Here is a 9,309-nt window from a genome sequence, read left to right on the forward strand (position 1 = left end):
CTCCGTGCCCAACGTGGGGCCTGAACTCACAATACTGAGATCCGAAGTTGCACGCTCTACTGACTGAGACAGCCAGGCGCCCCTTTTCTTTATGAAATTAAAAAAGCCTTTTTAAAAAACCCTGTTCACATTTTGTTTATTTTTGTTTTTTAAAAACGATTGAGAGAGAGAGAGCACAAGCAGGGCGAGTGGCAGAGGGAGCGGGAGAAGCAGGCTTCCTGCTGAGCAGGGACACCGACTGACCTGTGGCTCCAGGACCCAGGCGCCAGGCTTGACTCAGCGCTGTACTGGGGAACTGAGCAGAAGGCAGACGCTTAACTGACTGAGCCACCCAGGCGCCCCTAACCTTGTTTACATTTTAAAAAGAGCTCTCTGGCTACACTGAGGGAAAGGAGACCGGGGACGAAGGAATGGAAGCCAGGGCTTTCTTTGTAAGGATTAAGTGAGCTGACGAACATTTAGCATTTGGTGCAATATTTGACATATAATAATAGCCTAGTTCATGTTGTTACTAATAATTGTTACTAATAATTATTGTCAATATTAATAACAATAATGCTTCAGTTTGGCATCATCATCTGATGGTATAAATTCAACATGTATACTTGAAATTAAATGTCCACATTGATGTCAGTCACTGCAATGTCATAAAAAAAATTAGGTCAGCAGTTGGGAGGTGAGTTTATTGGGCTCTCTGGGACTCAATCGTAAAGCCAATTTTGATTCCTCAACTGTTTACCTTATTATTGTCCATATAGTTAGCTGCGTGTGTTGAGTGCAAACTTTTTAATGAGCAAATTTATGAAATGTTTTTCATTAGTTAAATTACCCATCTATAAAAGAAGTCACTTAAAAAAAAAAATACCTTGTTTTCCGGAAACCATAACATTTACTCCTGTGAGATTTCCTTCTGACCCTGACGACGATATAGGTACAGAGTGGTATGTATGTTTGGGAAACTAGCCTTTATGTACTAAAACTCAAGCTTTGTGAAAGGGTCTCTATTGGCCACAAGTAACCAGAGTGTATGTGTTCCATTTTTCTTGCTCTCTGTCAGTCTTTAGCACCTATAGGCAGTAGGCGAGAGCCACATAATGCTGAGTAACTTTATGCCCTCTCCTGGACCCTCTCTGAGCCTCAGTTTACTCATCTGTCAAATGGCTGTAAATAATCATGACCTCCTTTTAAGGCTGTGAAGATAGAAGGAGAGAAGTCATTAAAGTGTTTCCATGGTGTCTGACACATAAAAGAGCTCAACCATTGTTCAGTGTTGCGCTTATTATTATTATTATTATTTGAAGACCAAAGTCCCTGCTCTCCTTTATTGGACCCATTTAATTCCAGATAAAAAGGATGAGTTCTAGATTCCACAGAGGATTGCTTGGGATATCAGAAAATGTTAGTGTGATGACCTCTGACATTTTATCTCTGACCCTAATTTGACCCTGGAGCCAGGATGAGACCTGGAAAAGAAGCCCGCAGCTCTGGCTCCAGCAGCCCTCCAAGACTTCCCGCCCGCGCAGCTCTGTGAGAGGCGGCCCTCCCGAACACTGGCAGTTTGATAAGCCAGGGGGTCTGGAGTTTCAATTCCCTCTGTGCTCTGCTTTTCTAACTGGCAGTAATTATCTTTGTAATGCTCTCATGCTAAATAATGCTGCTGCTAATGCGCGCTGCATTTTCGCGCACAGGTGCCTAGTGTTACCTCCCGGGGCACACTCAGGGCTCTCACACTCAGGGCCCTCGCCAGGCCCAGTCCCTGCCCACCCCGACAACACAAAGGCAGCCCCAGCCTCCTACAGATCCACCCTGCCCTTCCCCCGCCGCCAGAAGGAGGCCCTTCTCCCTCCCTCCGGGCGCTCCTCTGTCCCCTGCTCCGCCTCCCTGGCCCCTTCCCTTCACTGCCCTCCCTCCCACCGCTGGTTTCTTCCTGCAGTAGAAATCCAGGAAACCACCACTCACATTTCCTCTGCCCACAGTTTCTCCAGGGCCTGACTCACACACAATTCAGCTTGATTCGGAGTTCCCTTGTCTCTGCCCCATGAGAAACCCCAGCTCTCCCATTCATTTCTGGGAGTGCGGGCTTGCCAGAGAAGGTGGCTTGTTTCTTAGTCTCATAATTGACCTTTCATCATTAAATAAGGGGTGGGGGGCATACTGAAGACAAATTACCAAAAAACAAATGTGAGGCTGTTGGCTTAGGCTTTACACGCGCGCGCACGCGCGCGCGCGCGCACACACACACACACACACACACCCTTACACATTCGTCAATAGGCAGCCTTCAGCAGACAACATCTGCAGGATGAGTCGGTTTTCGGTGACTTTAATCTGGTAATTCATTGTTTCTGTGGTGCCGGTTACAGTAGCTAAAAGGGCGGAACAGCAGGCCAATTTGGCACACAAACATATTTAAATGTGAACCGAGGGGTTTGCCCACCTTATGATGAGCGGTTGACTCGCTGCCAAAAAACAAAACAAAAACAAAACAATTGGTGGGGTTGCTGAGGGTGGGGGTGGGGGGGACAAGAATTGCAGTTTCTAAACAGGGCGGAGGCTCCTTTAATCTCGACAGCACGAATAATACCAGGGGGTCACCGCACATCTGCTCGGGAGGAAAGACAAAGGGCAAGGTGGGGCGGCAGTGGCCTGCGGGCCTGCAGGGCCCGCAGGCCGAGCTGGGCGCAGGGCGCGGCGCGGGGGCTGAGGTTTTGCGCGCTTTGCCGCAGCCCCCGCCGCGGCGTTTAACCTTGACTTCTCCCTCCTTGCGTCTGGCCCGGGAGGAAACTAGTCCAGATGGGCGTCCTGAGTGTGACGACTCCCCTCCCGCCCCCGCGCTCTCGCGCAGATGTCGCACGCTGCTCTGGGGGGCCCCCAGCCACGCCGCCCGCGAAGGCGCACCCCGCGCCGTCCACGCGCGCCCCTGGTGTCCCCTGCCTCGACCCCGCTCGAACCGCGGAGCCCGGCGCTGGGTGCTCCCGCGGGGTGGGGGGTGGGCTGCCGGGAACAATGGCGAGCCTGTCCTCGGCCGGCCAGCGGGGCGGGGGGGGCGGCGGGTCCCGGTCCCCGCAGCTGGCGCGTCCCGCAGCGCGGAGCTCCGAGCTGTCCCCGGGGTCCCAGACCAGGCCGCCGCGGGGGGTGGGGTGAGGAGAGCGCTGGGACCCGGCCGGGCAGCGGGAGCAACCCGGGACCCGGCCGGGCAGGGGGAGCAACCCGGGCCCCAGCGACCCGCGCTCGCGGACCACAGTGTCGCCCGCCGCCGGGCAAGTCCATGGAGACGGATAACGCCGTGACAGGCCAGAGGCGGCTCGAGGGATCCATAATTTATGATGTTGTTCTTACCAGTCCGGTTTGGGATTTCACAAGCGTTGCCCGTTTCCCTCCCATTTGTTGCTCCCGCCCGTCCTTTTGGTGAAAACCTCGTCTTCCCCAACCCCAGACGGTAGCACTTGCCCTATTGAATTAAAGTGATAAGAAAAAAAGGGTGGGTTTTTACTTGAGGGCTTGCTGGGGCGGGCAGGGGGAGGGTGGCTGAAAGGAACACAGGTAAGGCGGCGGGGCTGAGACGTTGCTTAGCACGCGGTGTGTACCTTCCACTAACTTTGCCCTGACTCTTAGGAAAAAATAACCTTATTTCCAGACAGTTGGGGTGGGGGCTTTGTGGTGAGAGGTAGTGAGAACAGCTCTTCCCCTGCGACTAAGAGCAGTCGTTTCCCTCATTTATAAATAAACTTCTTCCTCCTAAGTGGTATTTTTTAGCACAGCAGTCCTGCAAAAATTATGATTTGGGTGGCAGGAAGGGCAGGGGTTAACGCTCCTCCTCTGCTGGCCCGAGGCCGCTGATCCCTGCCTGGGTGCTCGCAACTTAGGCCCCATCGTCATCCAGGGACCCTTGGCAAAGATGCTCTGTCCCCATATTCCTTACATTGCTCCACCGCTTGGGGAAGGATGTATGGATTTGATTAAGTTTTAGTGCAATGCATGAGTCCATGATAGACACAACCAAGGACCCCAGACTAAGTTGGAGGAAGTTTTCTTTCTTGTTACCTTCTCCTTTTGTTTTTGTTTTTTTGTTTTTTCTTGGAAACAAATTTATTCCAGTCCCCTTCTTTTTCTCTTCTGCACTCAGAATTGCTAAATGGAATTCAGAGCAGAGAGCAACTGTTGCAATTGCTTGCTGAGACTGGAGCAGGTAAAGACTTGAATAAGCAAAGGTTGGAGCTGGTCAGATCCGTTCTGATTGCTGCAAATGCCCGGGGGCTCCAAGCCGAGGGCGGCTCCCATTCCACTTGGGCTGACGAGGGAGCAGGCCTGGGAAGATCTGCAAGCTCCCAGAGCCAGCAGCCCCTGCAGATGGCTGGGTCATTTTGTGGTTTACAAATGATCAAGTCAGGTTGAAGCCACAGTCTCTGTGGTTACAGGCAACCGTGATTAGTCACACAGTTAGTGACCCAGTTATGGCACACCCTCTTTTAAAAGGACATTATTCAACATCTTGCTAGCTTGATTTCAGAAACGTTCCATGGATACAAGGAAGATGAATACTGCAAGGAATGGGGCATTGAAAACCTAGGCTATGTGTTCACATCTGCCAGGAGCTGGGTTTTTTGAAAAGGAGCAAATCTGGGGTGGGATTTTTGAGGCTAGGATTTCACTGAACTTTGACGAGAGATTGCTTTTCAAGTTCAGGTACGGCCTTTTTTTCTGAAAGGAGTCTGGGAAAGATAGAAAAGAGTTACCTCGTGAGCTTTGACTTGGCTTGTATACTCACAGCCATATGTAAAATGAAAGTGGGGAGGCAGGAAGAAGAACCCTACATATGAAGCCTTGTGTGGCTTTTTATTTTTTAAAAATAGCATTTCTTTTTACCACAATGGCATAGGAACTTGTAAACATGAGTCCCCAGCAAGAGTAAACAAATTTGCTTCTTTTATCTGAAAAACAAGTAGAGTAAGTCTCTCTCTCTCTTTTTTATAAAGAGAAAATGCAAAACAAAAATGTCCCCTCCTCTTAAAGGCTTCTTTGCTGGTGTTTGTCCAGGAACAAATAGTCTTTTATTCGAATGGTCTCCAAAAGTTCATAAGCAAAAAAAGTGTCCAACGTCGGGTTCCCGACAATACGGTCTCTAGCTGCATAGTGAAGCTTTTCTGTCCTGAATTTGTGATCTGCTATCAGAGCCCTTTAATTTCTGCGAACAGAAGGCTCTTTGGGAGAAGAAAGCTTGGGGGTGGGGAGTGACATTGGAATCAGTCTTTTTTTCCCCCCTTTGGCTGTTTTCTTCCAGTCAGCAAGTAGTGCTTGAATTCTTCTGATCTTTCCCAGCATCTTATTGAGGTGAGGAGCAGGGAAGGGTTAAACTAGGCCACAGGCAGCTTTCCCTGCTGGCCTATTTTCCTGGGGGTGGGGTGGGGGGGGTTGGAGCTGCTGGCCAGGCAACACCTAGGAACTGTTCATAAAAAGGAGACGCCCTACTCCTGATGCCCTTTATCTCCTTTGGAGATTTTCCTTTTACAGCATGTTTTATACAATCTTCAGTGATGACCGTCTTTTTAAAGTCATAGGTTTCCTGAAACCATTGGGGGTTGACACGTATTCCCAACATTCCCAGAGTAGTATCTGGCAGGATGAAAGGAAAGAGGCAAACCGTTAGGGAGAAAACAGATGATCGTTTTGGGGGATGTGCAGAAATAATGATTTGTAACTAAATTTTAATTGCTTATAGTCAAATCATTTTAAATATTTGGTCACCTCCATTTTTGCCCCCAAGATTTATTTATTTGACAGAGAGAGAGAGAGAGAGAGAGAGAGAGAGCGCACGGTGGGGAGGGGCAGAGGGAGACAGAGTCTCAAGCAGGCTCCCCGCTGAGCACGGAGCCCACTCAATCCCATGACCCTGAGATCACGACCTGAGCCAAAACCAAGAGTCAGATGCTGACTGCACCATCCAGGCACCCCTCAAATGGATTCCATTGGACACACATTTACTGAGAAGCCTCAGTAAAAGTCAGGTCCTTTCCTAGGTGAGGAGGACACAGGAGGAAGCAAGACGCTCCAAGGCCATGCTCTTGTGGAGCTTATATTTGAGTGGGGGGTGGGGGGTCGAGTTCATAACTTTAAAATAACTTTTGCATAAGGATAAGTGCTTTAAAAATAATAAAACAGGACAGAGAGAGCCTCTCTGAGGAGTTGACATATGAGTCAAGATCTAGGAACAAAAGGAAGACAGCCGTGGTGCCACCTGGGAGAAATAACGCAGGCAGAGAGACTCATGAAGGCCTGAGGCTGGGATGGGTTGCCTGAGCCATGGAGATAGAAGGAAGGCCCGTCACGCACGGCTGGAAAGAAATAGGGTGGAGAGGAGGCCTGGGGTTCCTTCACCTGCAGATTCTTCCGTGCTTGTCAGAGTTGGCAATTTGCACAACTCCAGAGGGTGCTGTCCTCACTTCCAGCCTGCCTGCAGCGAGCGTCCGCCCTGACTCACTTCCACACGCAAAGCAGCAAAGCAGCTGAGAGGTCCGATGCTGTCTCCTTTATCTGGGAGGCTTCTTTGCCTAGACTTAAAAGCCAGCCCTATTGACCGAATGCAAGGCGGGGACACAGCTATTGTGGAGCATAAACTCGTGTCCAAGGTAGCGGAGGGGAAGGTGTAGCCGCGTGCGTCCCGTCAAGTTGGCCAACTGGTGAGGACAGGCTTGGGTGACGTAGCTCTGAGGTGAGAGATCCCGTGACGTGTCTAGCGAGACCAACATTTCCCCTCAGGGGAGGTTTGTGCCCACCAGAGGCAGTCCCCTGAGGCCTGGAGTGGCCCTCCTTTTGCCCACGGGCCCAATATCCAGCCCCCTAGATCTGCTTCAAGTTTGAGGAGGCCGAGGACGTCCCTTGTTACAAGGTCCCTCTGGTCTGTCCCGGCATCCAGGGCAAGCACTGGGAGATGGGGTCCTTTGTTTCCCTGCCCCCTTCTTGCTGGTGTTCCCCGCGCCCCCAGCACCACCCCTGGTGGTGTCTGGATGTTGATTGGTCTGCCCTACATCCCACTCCTCTCAGGGCCTCTACCTTCTTCTGGGCTGGCAGGGACTTCTGCCACAGGGCCTCTAGGAAGTGGGCGAGCTGGTCTCCATCTCGGCGCTGCCTGCTCTTGCTGGCTCCTGGGCTCTTGGAAAGCACCCAGAATGGCGACCCTGGGGCTGGGATTCCAGTCAGGCCGGGGAGAAGGCTCTGGAGGAGGCTCCCTTGCTCTTGCCCGGGCAGAGGCAGCAGCTAAAGAGAAGCAGGCCCTTGAGTCTCACGGCCCCGGGCTCCTTCCCTCACCAATTTGTCTCCCTGTCCTAGACTCGCTGAGTCAGAGGAGTATTTAGGCTTTGATCTTTTTCAACCTCCGGCTATTCTCATCCAGAACAGAGGCTTTGGTTTTGTCTTGTCAAGCTACCTAGAGCCACAGAAAACCAATATATCCCCCATTCCATTTTCCTCTTCATCTTCCAAGATTCAGCTATGGGTTCCAACACAATGGGTTTGAATCCTAGCGCTGCCTCTTACTGGCCATATGGCCTTGATAAGCTGTACCATTTCGCAGAGTCTCAGATAGCTCATTTGTAAAATAAGCCCCCAACTCATGGAGTTGCCACAAGAATTAAAGGGGCTCACTGATGAAGAGTTCCTTGAAACATGCCTAACCGACGGTAAAGACTCAGATAATACAATCAGCATTGAATATTGCAAACTGACTCCCTACTGTCTCCTTCCTTGCAACCTTACACTATGTTCTGGATGGCCACACATCTTGGCTTTCTCTGTCTCCTTGAGGTTCTTCTCCCCATCTCCCCAGATCTTCTTGGTTGAACGGGGGAGCTCTCGTTGGCCCTGTATTTGGCTCATGTCGTAGAATCTCCCTCGTCCATCCTGCAAACATTGCCTCCGCATAGGTCACCTCCAAATTGTCATCCCTTTCCGCAGCTGACGTCTTATGACTTTCACTTCCTCTTAGGTTCCATCACAAACCCAATCTGTCTGAAAACCAAAATACCACCTTCCTTTGAAATCAGAGACCCTCTCCCAGCTTGCAAATGTATGACTCCATTCTTTGAGGCATGTTGGATCCATCCTCTCTTGAATACCCTTCCTCTCAGCTTCTGCCTCCACCTTCTGACACTCTGGGTCCAAAGCATCTTCATTCACAACGTGTCCCTCTTGTAACTATTTCCTTTCCAAGACCATCATACATACACATCTGGTTGCTGAGCACTTTGCACTGTGGTGGTCTAGTCGCTACTCGACCTGCCCCCCCCCGGAGCTCCAAGTTCTCCCCTGTGATGTGTCCTGCAGTGGGCTGCTTGGGCCCCATGGGCAGCCTGTGGGAGAGAGAGAAGGGCCTGGTGTCTTAGCTTGGCCTCAGTGTCCCAGATCTTGGTTTCCCCATCTTAATGAGATGCTCCTGCACGTATGTAGTGGAGATTTCTTGGCTTACGTTTGATGTTTAGGAGGAAGGACTTCAGGAAAGGCCTCTGAGATTGATTTGCATGAAGACCCAAGAGAGTCCTGGGTAAGGACTCACCATGAGGGCGTGGAGGGTCAAAGTGTGGTCAGATTAACTAGAGTATAAGCTACAGGCCTCATGTAGAAAGGGAGGGGAAATGTCAGGTGTTCTAATAGTGGTAACAGTAAATATTACTACTAATGTTGTTCTCTGGCCCCATTTCCCAACTTCTGTTTCAGGGACTTGTACCAGATCCTAAAAGAGTGCAAGCTGTGACAAAATGAGTAGAAGAGCCGGTTCACGAAAATGTCCATGTATTTTCCTGAGCATGAGCACTGCTTTGAGGCATTCATACATGCATTCCTCCACTGCTTCCCAAGCATGTACTGTGGGCTCCACACTGGGAATATGCCTGCCTGGAGTTCACGGTCAAGCAAGGGAGGCAGATAATACAAACAGGCAATGACCTTGAATGTCACTAGGTGCTACAGGTAGTCAGATACAGAAGGTCGCAGCACCACATCTTCGGGATGCTTCACCTTAAGCTTACAGAATCAGAGGAGGCTTTGTGGAGGCCGCGGAATCTAAGCTAAGACACAAGAGGAGAATAGGAGTCAGTGGGGAGAGGAAGAGTTCCACGTGGAGGGGAGGAGGGTACACAAAAGTTCTTGGGGCAGAGAAGCACGACATTTTTGAGGAATGGAAAGGGTTTTGGCTTGGGCAGAGCATGGCCAGGATGCCGAGGGGCAAGACTGGAGAGGGTACAATGCACAAGGCATTGTAGACGGTGTACATGAGTTTTTATTTTACCCTAAAAGGCTAAGGGAAGCCAAAAGCCA

The 9,309-nt window shown here is 50.6% G+C and overlaps 1 long non-coding RNA gene across 5 annotated transcripts in view; it reads left to right on the forward strand.

The window, feature by feature from the left end:
- Window positions 1-2,256: 2,256 nt before the first annotated feature.
- LOC112823093 (uncharacterized) overlaps window positions 2,257-9,309 on the forward strand; it is a 28,814-nt gene continuing 21,761 nt past the window's right edge. The window contains exons 1-4 of one of the 5 annotated variants that reach the window (XR_012378209.1): window positions 2,511-2,630; window positions 4,127-4,189; window positions 5,282-5,331; window positions 8,710-9,309. The exon at window positions 8,710-9,309 is cut by the window's right edge and continues 435 nt beyond it. This is a non-coding gene — a long non-coding RNA (uncharacterized lncRNA). Of the gene's footprint in view, window positions 2,332-2,510; window positions 2,631-4,126; window positions 4,212-5,281; window positions 5,332-8,709 lie in introns of those variants that run through there. The other 4 variants (XR_012378208.1, XR_012378207.1, XR_012378210.1 and 1 more) reach the window with 4 other exon arrangements.

This window comes from Callorhinus ursinus, unplaced genomic scaffold, assembly GCF_003265705.2.
Source record: "Callorhinus ursinus isolate GAN/ISIS: 27379988/994484 unplaced genomic scaffold, GSC_fseal_2.0 scaffold5, whole genome shotgun sequence".
Taxonomy (NCBI): domain Eukaryota; kingdom Metazoa; phylum Chordata; class Mammalia; order Carnivora; family Otariidae; genus Callorhinus; species Callorhinus ursinus.